The 15,837-nt window shown below is 38.3% G+C and overlaps 1 protein-coding gene and 1 long non-coding RNA gene across 2 annotated transcripts in view; one reads left to right on the plus strand and one right to left on the minus strand.

The window, feature by feature from the left end:
* LOC132160094 (NACHT, LRR and PYD domains-containing protein 3-like) overlaps positions 1–15,837 on the minus strand; it is a 274,868-nt gene that overhangs the window by 186,117 nt on the left and 72,914 nt on the right. The window lies entirely within an intron of this gene.
* The window catches only part of LOC132160112 (uncharacterized), a 124,621-nt gene continuing 114,355 nt past the window's right edge, over positions 5,572–15,837 (plus strand). The window contains exons 1-2 of the long non-coding RNA XR_009437952.1: positions 5,572–5,773; positions 5,812–5,978. This is a non-coding gene — a long non-coding RNA (uncharacterized LOC132160112). The remainder of the gene's footprint in view (positions 5,774–5,811; positions 5,979–15,837) is intronic.

Genomic DNA, 15,837 nt, shown 5'->3' on the forward strand with positions numbered 1-15,837 from the left:
CCGGAGGAAAAGATCCCAGTGTCCGTTTTCACTCTGTAAGGCATTGTCCACTTCTCTCTTCAGTAAACTGATCATTGGTGGCCTGAACTCATTCCACAGTCCTGTGTTTTGCTCAGAAAAGGACAGCAGCTTGAATAAAGCAGCAAGAAACTCCTGAATACTCAGATGAACAAAGCTGAACACCTTCCCCAGCTGCAGTCCAAACTCCTCTCTGAAGATCTGGGTACAAACTCCTGAGTAAACTGTCACTTCTTTGACATCAATGCCACTCTCTTTCAGGTCCTCCTCATAGAAGATCAGGTTACCTTTTTCCAGCTGTTCAAAAGCCAGTTTTCCTAGAGACAGAATAGTCTTTCTAGCATGATCAGGATCGATTTCAGATTTCCCCTCATACTTCTGTGTCTTCAGTTTGGTCTGAAAGATCAGGAAATGTGTGAACATCTGTGTGAGAGTCTTGGGGATCTCTGTACTCTCTGCTTTACCCATCATCCTCTCCAGAACAGCGGCTGAAATCCAGCAGAAGACTGGGATGTGACACATGATGAACAGACTTCTTGATGATCGGATGTGTGTGACGATTCTATCAGCCAGACTCCGATCATTTATTTTCTTCCTGAAATATTCCTCCTTCTGAGGGTCGTTGAATCCTCGTACCTCTGTGACCTGGTGGACACACTCAGAAGGGATCTGATTGGCTGCTGCTGGTCGAGAGGTGATCCAGAGGAGTGCAGAAGGAAGTAGGTTCCCCTTGATGAGGTTGGTCAGCAGCACATCCATTGAAGCTGATTCTGTCACATCAGACAAGCGCCGATTGTTTTGGAAATCTAGATGGAATCGACACTCATCCAGACCATCAAATATGAACATGACTTTGTTTTTCTCATAATCTGCCAACTTTAATTTTTTGGTTTCTGGGTGAAGGTGGTTTACGAGATCCACAAGACTGATATATTTCTGTATCAAGTTCAGTTCCCTGAAAGGAAGTGGAAATATGAAATGAACGTCTTGATTGGCTTTTCCTTCAGTCCAGTCCAGAATGAACTTCTGCACAGAGACTGTTTTTCCAATTCCAGCGACTCCTTTAGTCAGCACAGTTCTGATGGGTTTGTCTTGTCCAGGTGAGGGTTTAAATATGTCATTGCAGTTGATTGGTGTCTCCTGTGTCTCTGTTCTCCTGGACACTGTCTCAATCTGTCTCACCTCATGTTCATTATTGACCTCTCCACTGCCTCCCTCTGTGATGTAGAGCTCTGTGTAGATCTCATTCAGACGTGTTGAGTCTCCATGATTGGACAGTCCTTCACTGAGTCTCCAATATTTATCCTGTAGTCTGGATCTCAGTTTTTGTTGATACACAGGCATCAGTTCTGAGCAAAGGAAATAACTGTTATTGGCAGAGGAATATATTAGAAATATATTTTTTAAGATTGATTTGTTAGATTTTAGATTGTGTCGTGACCTTCAGGAACATTAGTGACTGAAGACAGAAGGTTGATAATAAAAACACAGGCTATAATCTGCTGATCCAGAGCTCTTACTGGTCTGTAGTGTGTTAGCAAGGTCTGTCTGGTTCATCTTCCTCAGGATGAGCAGTGTGATCTTCAGAAGACCCTCTCTGACTCTGTTATGACCCTCATCATCATAACGGTCTCTTTCAGAGTATTCTGGGTTATCTGGACTCAGTAGTTTTTTAAAACGTTTTAACTCAGAGATGATTTTGTGCTCAAGCTCCTGAAATCATAGTAAATATTCAAACAATAAACCTGCATTCAGTCACAGGTTAGGTTAACCAAAGGATCAATACACAAAAGTTAAAGCATGAATACTAATAAACATCGCTGAATTATATCAGACCTGCTAATAACTTCACTGTATGCTCAAACATCAGCGTCTACAGATACTGAGGTTAAAATAGAGAGTTTGACTGGATTGGCTGTTTGTTAGATTGATGTTCATCTTTCTGCAGCAGTCAGGTTACATATTGATTCATCTTCTCTATTTTAGCAAGGCAAGGCAAGTTTATTTATATAGCATATTTCGTACACAATGGTAATTCAAAGTGCTTTACATAAAAGAAAGTAAAATAATCATGAAGAAAAAAAAATAATAACAAAAATAAAACAAGCAATTTTTAAAACTTTTAAAATGATTACTTAAAATGAATTTAAAAACAGTTAGAAAATGATTTTACATTAAAAAAAGAAAGAAAAAACAGTGAAAATATAGTGCATATAGTAGACATTGATCTGCTTTATTGTGGCCTACAACTTGTCTTACGTGTGTGTAGGAAATAAAATATGTATATTTCAGAGAAGATTTCACAGATTTCTCCATTTTTAATACTTTTACCCAGAGGGTTATTGTGTTGGATGGACACACACACATACACATGCACGCACGCACACAGACACAAAACCAACCTTAAAAATGGAGTCTATTATGTTCTTCTTTGCTGTATGTGATTGTGGTCCTTTATGTTTTTGACTGTAGTTAAACAAATATAGAATATTTTTGTAAACATATAGTAATGTATTTAATACACATCAGTAAATGAATGAGTATCATAAATATCATATATATTTCTTAGTCTGTAAACCAAACAACACCTCAGATCAGTAGATGTGTCTCCCAAACTGAATAAAATTTGATGACGCATTGACCGGTCACTCTTCATGGACACACAGCTGGGTTCAGGAGATTCATTCTGCCACAGACTGAAATATAACAGCAATACAAACTGTTTCTAAAAATCTCACTCTGCTCTGAAAGAAACACCTTAACTGTTTCAACCTCCCTGTCTGAGTCTGTTGTTACTTGAGATTTTAAATATTAAAGTATGAATAAAAGGAATCTGCCCCATGTGCTCTTTTCATTCACATAATTGACCATGGACCACAAAAGCAGTCATAAGGGTCAATTTATTTTTTTCTAAAATTGTTAGGATAGAAAAAAATTGTTACAATAGAACCATATTTGGCTGAAGTACAACTATTTGAAAATCTGGAATCTGACAGTGCAAAAAAAATCTAAATATTGAGAAAATCACCTTTTAAGTTCTTAGCAATTCATATTACTAATCAAAAATTAAGTTTTAAAATATATTTACAGTAGGAAATTAACAAAATACCTTCATGGAACATGATTTTTACTTAATATCCTGATGATTTTTGACTATTGCTATTGATATACCCCAGCGACTTAAGACTGGTTTTGTGCTCCAGGGTCAAAATAAAATGGACAAATACACACATAATAGATAAAGACACAGAAACATCCAGCTCCAACAGAGACACCTGGTGACAATATCCATAACACACCACACATACAGCATAAATGGCTGCACACTGCTCTGTGTGTGTGTGTGTGTGTGTGTGTGTGTGTGTGTGTGTGTGTGTGTGTGTGTGTGTGTGTGTGTGTGTGCGTGTGTGTGTGTGTGTGTGTGTGCGCACAACCTTTGGATGGGTTAAATGCAGAGCACAAATCCTGAGTATGGGTCACCATACTTGTATGTCCTTCACTATATACTTCACTATAGATCTCACCTGGACTCAACAAAACTGTCTTCCTCTCTGCAGAGATCTGAAACATCCATCGCTGGGCTTTTCCTCACAGACACATCCATGTGTTCAGGTAAATCTGATTCAAAATGCTGAATCAGACTATAAATGAAAATGTAGTGTGCATTAATTGTTTCTGAACATTAAAATGTGAAACATTTCAGGCTTTCTTACCTCTTGACTGTTTTCATCTGTGTGTCATGTTCTTTAGATAGATTCATTCTGGAGGCCATGGTTTCATCTAAAAGCAGATCCAGATGTTGATCCACAGAGTCAGTTATGAATCAGCGATTAATCAATCTCCGTAGTCAGACTGAGATCAAATTAAACACAAACAGCATAACAAATTCAGAAAAGCACTGTGTTAAAAAGAAAGTAAAAGTGCAATCTGTCGATTTAAAGACACTGTGTATTATCTCCTGATGTCATTTAAACTACTTTCAAAATAGCTGACACTGCTTATTGTTGTACTTCACTTTAAACAATTCAGGATTGATTTTGGCTTTCAAAGATGAGTGGGAAATTGTGATACTCACTGCGTTTTTCTCTCTTAATGTAGTTTACTTCCTCATATGAAAATACAGACACGGGGTAATAGTTTAACTTTTATGATTCACCTGAGAAGGAGGAGTTTTAGTGCGCAAAACAAAACATAAAGGGTTATTTCCCCTTAATATTGAATTCCATTCTTCATTATTTAATGTTATGTAACCCATGAATGTTTTTCCCTCACAGTCTGTACTCTGAGTGTTGTTTATATAAAGGTGGTCTCTCGTAGCTGACATCTGAAGGTCTGGGATTCATGGCAGCTTTTGTTGGCCATGGCCCGCCCATGAAGCTGTTTGACTGACATCTGAAACAACCAATCACAGTTCGTTTCATTTATTGTCACATTTAAGGGCGTGGAAATGTTGCCACAATAACAGACCGGTGTGTAAAACTCTTGGACGTGTTTTAAAGATTCTATGCCGGGAACTTTAAATATTTCATATACTTTTGAGAATCCAGCATTTAGTTGATCCTGATAAGCACTCTTCCTCACAGTTTAAACACAGCTTTCTTCTAACGTGAGGGTTTGGCGGCATGGCATCTTTGTTAAAGAATACGACACAAGTCCACCGGAAATCCTGTATAATTCAACAAATCCAATGACGGTGTGTTAAAAATGGGCAAGTTCAAGCTCAAACTGGTGTGCACCGTTTTGCTACGGTTTCTGGTTTGAATGACATGAAAACAGTGTGCAACGGGGTTTGAGATACGTTTTCTCTTGTTTGGTGGTTGTGTCAAACATGTCAACCCAGTAAGCAGGAACATGTATATAAACCATGCAGTATAAAGAGACCGTTCGCACAATGTAATTAAAAAGAAATTCACAAGAGCAAGTATATTGTTTCCACATGTTTATTTACATTTAACACAAAATAACTGAAATAATAAGAGCACATATATAAATCTGGAACTTCTTTAAGTCTGTCTAAATATCATTTAGTAATTGCAATGTCTTCTGGTCCACATCTTTTCCTTAGAAAGGTGTGTTAGACCTTAATGTAACATAAAAATGCTATATACAGGTCCTTCTAAAAAAATTAGCATATTGTGATAAAGTTCATTATTTTCCATAACGTAATGATAAAAATGAAACTTTCATATATTTTAGATTCATTGCACACCAACTGAAATATTTCAGGTCTTTTATTGTTTTAATACTGATGATTTTGGCATACAGCTCATGAAAACACAAAATTCCTATCTCAAACAATTAGCATATCATGAAAAGGTTCACTAAACAAGCTATTAACCTAATCATCTGAATAAACTAATTAACTCTAAACACCTGCAAAAGATTCCTGAGGCTTTTAAAAACTCCCAGCCTGGTTCATTACTCAAAACCGCAATCATGGGTAAGACTGCTGACCTGACTGCTCTCCAGAAGGCCATCATTGACACCCTCAAGCAAGAGGGTAAGACACAGAAATAAACTTCTGAATAGGCTGTTCCCAGATTGCTGTATCAAGGCACCTCAGTGGGAAGTCTGTGGGAAGGAAAAAGTGTGGCAAAAAACGCTGCACAACGAGAAGAGGTTACCGGACCCTGAGGAAGATTGTGGAGAAGGACCGATTCCAGACCTTGGGGGACCTGCGGAAGCAGTGGACTGAGTCTGGAGTAGAAACATCCAGAGCCACCGTGCACAGGCATGTGCAGGAAATGGGCTACAGGTGCCGCATTCCCCAGGTCAAGCCACTTTGGGCTACAGAGAAGCAGCACTGGACTGTTGCTCAGTGGTCCAAAGTACTTTTTTCGGATGAAAGCAAATTTTGCATGTCATTCGGAAATCAAGGTGCCAGAGTCTGGAGGAAGACTGGGGAGAAGGAAATGCCAAAATGCCTGAAGTCCAGTGTCAAGTACCCACAGTCAGTGATGGTTTGGGGTGCCATGTCAGCTGCTGGTGTTTGTCCACTGTGTTTTATCAAGGGCAGGGTCAATGCAGCTAGCTATCAGGAGATTTTGGAGCACTTTATGCTTCCATCTGCTGAAAAGCTTTATGGAGATGAAGATTTCGTTTTTCAGCACGACCTGGCACCTGCTCACAGTGCCAAAACCACTGGTAAATGGTTTACTGACCATGGTATTACTGTGCTCAATTGGCCTGCCAACTCTCCTGACCTGAACCCCATAGAGAATCTGTGGGATATTGTGAAGAGAAAGTTGAGAGACGCAAGACCCAACACTCTGGATGAGCTCAAGGCCGCTATCGAAGCATCCTGGGCCTCCATAACACCTCAGCAGTGCCACAGGCTGATTGCCTCCATGCCACGCCGCATTGAAGCAGTCATTTCTGCAAAAGGATTCCCGACCAAGTATTGAGTGTATAACTAAACATAATTATTTGAAGGTTGACTTTTTTTTGTATTAAAAACACTTTTCTTTTATTGGTCGGATGAAATATGCACATTTTTTTAGATAGGAATTTTGGGTTTTCATGAGCTTTCAAATCATCAGTATTAAAACAATAAAAGACCTGAAATATTTCAGTTGGTGTGCAATGAATCTAAAATATATGAAAGTTAAATTTTTATCATTACATTATGAAAAATAATGAACTTTATCACAATATGCTAATTTTTTTAGAAGGACCTGTATTTTGCTGTTGTATTGTGGAGAAACACTTTCATAAACTTTTCTATACACCTCTTATTATTTAATGGTAAATATTACAATATCATAGCACAACAACAGTGAACAGCAATAACGATAAGCCTATATACTCACGATAAAAATAAAAAGGGATAGATCATAACACCGTCTCTGAAGTAAGAAGTGGATTATCCTTCACCTGAAATGTTTGTCTTTTCATCCTGAAATGTGAGGCAAATGTTGGATCACAATAATTAGGAACCACAGTTTCCACAAATCCCTTCACTTGATTGAGATGTTGTCTTTTATTCTGGGTGGCAGGGCAGTGAATTTTGTAGCAATCCTATTAAACACATAAACCGATTTCATCAGGCTCCGAAAATTCTAAAATAAAAAAAAAAAAAACACAAATAATTACCTTCTCAGCTGCCATAGTTGCAACTCTTGCTTCATTAGAACAGGGTGTTCAATGTTTTGCAATGTTTTTGTCGGCCCAGGATGGCTGCATCCGAAAGCCTAGTGTTGTCACTAAGTTGGAGACACGCTTACTTTCCCAAGGAACTTAATGTGGTTACAATCATCCGTGTTTAAATCAAGCTCAAATTGATTGTATGTTTACACAATATTTACACTAAAGCTGACAGGTGGCTATGGTAAGGAGCATGACATTTCCCGACCAATCACAACACACACTGGCCCAGCTAACCAATCACAACACCTACTGGCCCAGCTAACCAATCACAACACACAGTGGCCCAGCTAACCAATCACAACACACAGTGGCCCAGCTAACCAATCACAGCACATTTCATATTTCAGAAGGCGGGCCTTCATTTGATACAAGAACTGTTCAAGCAGTTATTGTATAGTATTGCCAGTATTGCCGGTTCATGCCTATATTTACAGTAGGAAATTTACAAAATATCTTCATGTAACATGATCTTTACTTAATATTGTAATGATTTTTGGCATAATAGAAAAATCCTAAAAATTTTGACTCATACAATGTATTATGTAAAATTGCAAAAAATATTCTGTAATTAATAAGAATAAACTTTATATAAATTTAGATGTATATTTTACAGCTAATTTCTGTATTATTATGTTTAAACATAATAATACATTCTCAAAACACCTTCACTATAAAAAAATAAATAAGTAAATAAAAAATGAAATGTCACGTGACTGGCAGCAACAGAACATTACTAACAGACCTCTCTAAATCTCAGTATTATCTCTTTATATCTCTTTATTACAATCCAGACTTGAATTATTTCATACAAAACCATTTATTAAAAAATAGCAGAGGTTTTGATGTTGATGTTTTATTGAAAACAGTTTGAAGTCGCTGTTGTTGAGCACCATTTGCTGACTTTTTAATGTCAGTTTTTCTCTGTTTGCTGTAAGTGTGTTTCTAAAGCACATTTGTTGTAGCAAAAATTGTGAGAGAAGATACAATCAAATGTTTTTTGATTGTTTACTGAAAATGATTCAATCATCATGCAGTGGTCTGAGTCATTGATCTCACCCGGAGTCTTATCTCTAAGTTAGTTTTGCATTATTTTACAGCAATCTTGTGATGTGACAGTTTTTTTAAATAATATACCTTTATTCTAAACCGAATGTATATGTATGCATCTATCTTTATGCATGCATATCTGTCCGTCTATCTATACATATGTCTATATTAGAGCTGTGCGATATGGACAAGAAAACCTATCGCAATTTCTTTGATCAATTATGCGACACACACAGACATACTTTACAGTCATAAATGCCTTCAGTATGAATTTGAAACATATTTCTGTAATAAAACCAATTAGAGCTTTATCAAAAAGTTGTAACATGTCTCTAGAACAGACTCAAAATATGATACATATTAAAATATGATACAAAAATTGCTACTCGCATCTCAGCTTGTCTAAAAGCCATTTCTTGCTGGATGATGGACCATTACCTTCAACTCAACCTTGCCAAGACAGAACTGCTTATGATTCCAACAAACCCATCGTTTCATCAAAATTTCACCATCAAGTTAGGCACATCAACCATAACTCCTTCAAAAACAGCTAGAAGCCTTGGAGTTATGATTGATGATCAGCTGACTTTCTCAGACCACATTGCTAAAACTATCCGGTCCTGCAGATTTGCTTTATTCAACATCAAGAAGATCAAGCCCTTTCTTTCAGAACATGCTGCACAACTCCTTGTTCAAGCTCTTGTTCTGTCCAGGCTGGACTATTGCAATGCTCTTTTGGCAGGTCTTCCAGCAAATTCTATCAAACCTTTACAATTAATCCAGAACACGGCAGCAAGATTAATTTTTAATGAGCCAAAAAGTATACACATCACACCTCTATTTATCAACTTGCACTGGCTTCCAATAGCTGCTCGCATAAAATTCAAGGCATTGGTGTTTGCCTACAAAACTACCACTGGCTCTGCACCCATTTACCTAAATTTATTACTCCAGACTAATTGTGCCCTCTAGAAGCTTGCTTTCTGCAAGTGAACGTCGCTTGATTGTGCCATCCCAAAGAAGCACAAAGTCTCTTTTACGGACTTTTAAATTAAATGTTCCCTCCTGATGGAATGACCTGCCCAACTCAATCTGGACAGCTGAGTCCTTAGCCATCTTCAAGAATCAGCTTAATACACATCTCTTCCATCTTTATTCGACCCTCTAACTTTAGCACTCACTATTCTAATTCTATTCTTTAAAAAAATCTAACTACCTTTCTAATCTTTTTATATTCTATTTTCTTTTCACTTATTATGCAATTGTGTGTGTGTGTGTGTGTGTGTGTCTATATATATATATATATATATATATATATATATATATATATATATATATGTGTGTGTGTGTGTGTGTGTGTGTAAAGACCTCTAACACTAGCTTGCTCTATTCTTTTTCTATTCTATCTGTTTTCTTTTTATTTATTATATTTTTTAAACCCCTTGCTATGTGTACTGTGTTAAGCTAACTGAGACTTGTTATAGCACTTATATATCATTGCTCTTTTTGTTGTTTTTGATTGCTTCCACTCATTTGTAAGTCACTTTGGATAAAAGCATCTGCTAAATGAATAAATGTAATGTAAAATAATCACTAAGTAAAGGTGTGACAAAATGTCTAGACATATGGCAAATAAATAAAAACATTTTTCTTTTTTGCCATGCATTGGTCATAGAGCTCATTGTAGCGGTGCCTCAGGTGTTGAAATAGATTTGTTATACATTATACAGGTTCACACGTACTCCGTTTGCCGTGCGTATACAGTATATGTATGCGGTGCAGAAGCAGCAGCGAGAGCACATTAAAATAATGCACCAGCACGAATCTCTCCGCTCGCATGTGGATATTTCCTTTGCTCTGTCACAAAATCAGGGGCGCGTGCTCAGATACATGCTGCTCTCGCCCTTTCTTATTCTGATAATATTCTGTTCTCTGATTCTACAGGATACTTGAATACAGAGCACCACCTAGTGGTAAGAACCAGCATACATCACATCTTCCCCTTTTTTTCAAAGAACAATACACTACTTTTTCTTTCAAAACTTTGGTTTTGTAACTTACTTTAGATTTTAAGCTCAGTGTTACCAATCACAATGACGGGTATTAAACTCCCAAGCAATTACTTAACTACAGATAAAGTACTTAGAACTTTAGCAAGAATAACGTTTTGGTGGCCTAACCACTCTGCCAGAACATGTCACTTTTATAGTCTCTTATGAAACAACTTCACGTTTTGAAGACAACAGTCCAGTTTTTTTTTTATTGGCAGTGACACTACATCTGAGAAACAGTCATTTATCATTGGATCAAATAAATCCTGAATATGTGAATTCTGGAAACTTGTCTCTTTCGTCTTCAGCAGGTGTTTTCAATTTCTTCTGTCAATATCTCCATCCTGCGTTTGAACCAGGTATAACCTTGGCCTTTCATGCTTTTCCACCACGACAGCTGGCTGCCAGTGACTTTCTGCTCTCAACTCACCTTTTCGCCTTCCTTCAGAGTAGGTAGGTCTCTTGCTCCTCGATCATAGTAGAGCTTTTGCTTTAGCTGTCTGTCTTTTAGGCTTTTCTGGACTCCTTTATAAAGCTGTGGTTGTAACAACTTACTTGATGTTGGCAATCTGGCTTTCAGTCTGCGGCCCATGAACAGTTGTGGAGGAGAGAACTTTACTTCTCCAAGTGGCGTATTCTGGTGCTCAAGAAGAGTTATGTACGGGTCTCCATGAATTTCTTGTGCTTTCTTGAGCAGATTCTTAATAGTCTGTATAGCTCTTTCACTTTGACCATTCGACTGAAGATATCTAGGGCTTGAAGTTGAGTGTTTGAACTCCCATTTATCCCTGAAGTTTCTAAATTGTGCCCTAACAAACTGTGGCCCATTATCTGAGATAACTTCATCTGGAATTCCATGTCTTGCGAAATCGACTTCAATGCCGTTATCACATGTTGGCTTGTTGTCTGTGTTAATTTTGCAATTTCAGGAAATTTCGAGAAGTAGTCCACACATAGCAGATAGTCTGCTTGGTTGAAATGAAAGACAACAACTCCTACCTTTGCCCATGCTATGTCTGGCCCATGCAAGTCATGACTGACGTGAGATTCTTTGGTGTTGTTCCTTCTGAAGATATTGCACACAGCACACTTTGGCACTATATCTTTAATTTGTTTTCCCATTCCCAGCCAGAACAGTACATCTCTCACTTGCTTTTTGCACTTCACCACTCCCAAATAAACTTCATGAATTTTCTCCAGCATTTTTGCTTGCAGGCTCTGCGGCACTACGAGTTGAACAAAAGTCCTTTTGAGATTGTCAGTTCTTCCTTGAAAGTCCAGTACTTCTGTATTGCAGGTGGCATACTTCTTATTTGTTTAGGCCATCCTGTTTTGACTACTGGCAACACTATCTGCAGTTCTTTATCTGCTACAGTAGCTTCCTTGACAGTTCTTAATTTATCTCCCGAAAATAGGCAGACATTCTGACAACTAATGTACTTCCAAATCTCTGTCCAATAGTTGTTCTGTTTCTTCCTCGAGGTAGGCTCTGCTAAGCGTATCTGCTATTTTCAACTCTTTTCCAGGTTTGTAGATTACCTGCAGGTCATATGGGCTGGAGTTTCATCAACATCCTCTGCAAACGTTGTGGGGCTTTCTGAAGAGGCCTTTTGAACACCATCTCCAGTGGCTTGTGGTCTGACTGTAGTGTACTCTTACTGTCTTTCCATAAAAGTACTGGCTGAATTTTTCACATCCATATACGATGGTTAAAAGCTCTTTTTCTATCTGAGCATACCTTTTCTAGCAGTCAGTCAGTGATCTTGAACCATATGCTACAGGATGTTCTTCCTGCAGGATAACAGCTCCCAAACCCTCCGAACTAGCATCGACAGAAAGAGTCACTTCCTTGTTGACATCAAAGTATCTGAGAACTGGGGCATTGCTTAGCTGTGAATTAAGTGTCTCAAAACTCTTTTGTTGTGATGTTTCCCAGTGCCACTCCACTCCACATTCCAAAAGTTTCCTCAGTTGTGCATTGGTCTCAGACAGGTTTGGAACAAACTTTGCAAGGTATTGAAAAATGCCAAGAAACCTCATTAAAGCAGATTTGTTTTGAGTGGAAAGTGTTTTTTTATGCTTTACTTAAGTCTTTTGGGTCAATGCAGATGTGAAGTTTGTTCGGTTTTACAACAGTCACCATACTATTTACCCAATCTGTTGGTTCTGTTTGTTTCTTGATGACTTATTTTGTCTATTAGTTCCATCAGGACTTTTCTGGGTGGATGTATCATAGGTGCCATGGTTGGCTCAATCTTGATGTGATTCACACCTGGCATTCACCCCAAACCATTGAACACATCATCAAACTCCTTCAGGATCTCTGTGTTTCCTTCACAGTCTACTTTATAGATTCTTCTCACAAGTCCTAACTGTGCATGCCGATCTTCCCAGGATGGCAGATGAGTCTTTCTCAATAACTTGGAACTCAATCTCAGCTTCATTGTCTTTAAACTGGCAGATGACTGTTGTAGCACCTTTTGGCTCCATCTTGTGGCCAGAATACGAAACTAACATACAGTTTGACTTGCACAGTGACTCTGATTTCCCTAAAACAACTTGAAATTCTTAGTACGAGATTACGTTGCACCCTGCTCCCATATCCAATTTAAAAGAAAGTACTTTTTTGTTTACTTTTAGTGTTTCAGTCCATTTGTCTTTCTTCAGTACTGTGGCATCAGTTACTTTATTAACTTGCATCTCTACTTTGTTTCCAGTCTGCTTCTCTTCGATGGCACCCACAAACAGTTCTGTGTGATCCTCTTGTTCAATCTCGTGAACATTCTTCATTAAAAACCTTAGTTTGTCTTTCTGTTTTTGCGTTTTGCACATCTTGTCGAAAGTGATTTTTTCTGTGACATATCTTGTATATTTGTCCATATGGTGGACACTTCCTTGGCTCATGGCTATAACTGCATCTAGTAAACTCTCCTTCTTTCTTAGACACTGCACTTGAAGGAACAGTCTTCTCAGTTGACTTCTTTGTAAGCTGCATCTTACTAATTTTGTTTACTGTCACTTCAGTTTCCTCATGAAGGGCTTTAATCTGGCTTTTTTTTGACTTCACTACCTCTGCAGATATCTATGGCTTTGTTCAGATCTAGATCCGGTTCTCTCAAGAGTCAAGCTCTAACTTGATCATTGTTCACATCACACACTATGCGGTCTCGAATCAGTAACTGTCTGTTGCTTAACAATGCGAACTGTGCGAATTCGCATTCTTGTTTTTTAAATCAGTCAAATATGCATCAATCGGTTGGTTCTCAAGATGGTGGCGGGTCCGCACGCAGCGGCTTCTCTCTGTCCTGACAGAACGATGGTGTTTTTGTGTTTTATTGTCTGTGAGTCGCAGTGTTTTTTTCGCGTCTACCTGTCTTCAAGCACACATACAGTCGTGATTTTCTGCTGGATGTCGGCAGAACCGCATTTTTAGAGTTAAACTCCACGCATGTGGAACAGCTGCGGTGTCTCGTGTGCTCCGGAGGCCTATACCATCACTGACCCCCACTGCTTCATATCGCCCACAATGGATTTGCCACAAGTGGGGTGAGAGGAAGCAGAAGAGGGGTAAGTGCGGAGGTATTCAGGCTAAGCTAATGGCTAACCCACACAAGCCATCTATCCCCACCATCATACTGGCTAACATACGCTCTTTGGACAATAAACTTGACTACATCTAATTACTATGTTCAACTCAGAGGACTGTAAGAGACTGTTGTGTTTTTGTGTTCACGGAAACATGGCTTAGCAACAGCGTTCCAGGCGGCGCAATTCAGCTCGATCAGCTGAGAGCAGACAGAGCTCTCATTGTGGGAGAAAAAACCTGTTGTGGAGGGCTTTGTGTTTACATTAGGGATGTCCAGATCCAATCACGGGATCGGAAATCGGGCCTGATCACGTGGTTTCAGACTCGATCGGAATAGGACGTTACCTCCCAATCAGGACTCGGATATGTATAATAAAGGTGGGAATAAATATAGATTTAAACTCAAAGAGACATGATAGTCTGCGCATTATCTTGTGTTCTATTCGGTCAGACCCAGAATAAGGTGAGATTAACTTCACGGAGCGCTAAACAATCCTGCAGTGTGTTTCATTCATACTCGCACAGAAAGTCATATCAGGAAATTCCTAATATGGACAAAAGCATCCAGCTATCGTTGTATGAAAACAGTTTTCACATAAAACAGAAACATTTGGAAACACAAAGACATTAATATAGGATTACGACAATATATGTTTTTTCAAGTCATCTCCAGCAGGTGATAAATAAAGTATATGAACAATGCAGTGCTGATTGACATAGCATTTATTACAGTATAGAAAATATTCTACCTTATTATGTGATAAACAGTGTTTGTAGTATATAAACAAATTATTATTTGTTATTGTCCAGCAGTTATAGATTTCTAAGCCAAAGAAAAATAAAAGTTGCCTATACTACCAGTCAGAAGATTTGAACAGTAAGCTTGTTAATGTTGTCTAAAGAAGTATCTTCTGTTCACCAAGCCTGCATTTACTTGATCCAAAGTACAGCAAAACAGTAACAATTTGAAATATTTTACTAGCCTATTTAAAATAGCTGTTTTCTATTTGAATATATTTCAAAATGTAATTTATTGAACATCCTGGATCTGTTTTTTCGCTCTTATTTATTCTTTTTTATGTATTATAGAAGTATCGTATCAGGACTCGGTATCGGTAGATACTCAAAATCAAATGACTCGGACTCGCACTTGAGGGCAAAAAAACCTAATCGGGACATCCCTAGTTTACATCAATGATATGTGGTGCCGCGATGCTGTTGTGATGTGCAAACACTGCTCACTCCTGGTGGAGTTTATGATTATTAAGTGCCGGCCGTTCTATCTGCCAAGGGAATATACTGCCATACTGCTTGTTTCTGTTTACATTCCTCCGAACAACAACAACAGCAACAGGAACGATGCACTAAATTAACTGTACCAGCATATCAGTGAGCAGCAGACAGCCCACCCTCATGCTTTTCTCAACAAAGCTGGGGATTTCAACCATGCAGACTTAAAGAGTGTGTTTCCAAAAATACACCAACACATTAACTTTCCAACAAGAGGTAAAAACATTTTAGACTTTGTTTACACCACACTGAGAGGAGTTTACTAAGGAGTTTTACTGTCATGCTAATGCCTGCATACAGACTACTCATTAGAGTCACCAAACCAGTTCAAAAACAGATTCAAGTGTGGCCGCATCTAAGATGTGATCAGCTGATGAACAGCCTGTTTGAGTTTAAATGCAGTTTTCAATAAAGTGCCTATACCATATTTTTTCTCTTGCTCCTGTTTCTTCTTTTGAAGCAGCACTTACAACCCGGTTATGATCCACTAGTGTGAAATGTGTAAAACTTGCAATGCATCCCCCAGTCTTAAGATTTTGTTCAGGCATGTATATACACTTGTTGTGCTGGTTAAGATGGTTAGCTAAACAAGATGCACCTGTGTCAAATTGGATGATTACCTGATCGTGCTCCTCCCGAACCTTGTTAATAAAACATAATTTCACGAGTTCACCCTTACATCTAATCTGATAACAAATA

The sequence above is a fragment of the Carassius carassius genome, chromosome 16 (assembly GCF_963082965.1).
Source record: "Carassius carassius chromosome 16, fCarCar2.1, whole genome shotgun sequence".
NCBI lineage: Eukaryota > Metazoa > Chordata > Actinopteri > Cypriniformes > Cyprinidae > Carassius > Carassius carassius.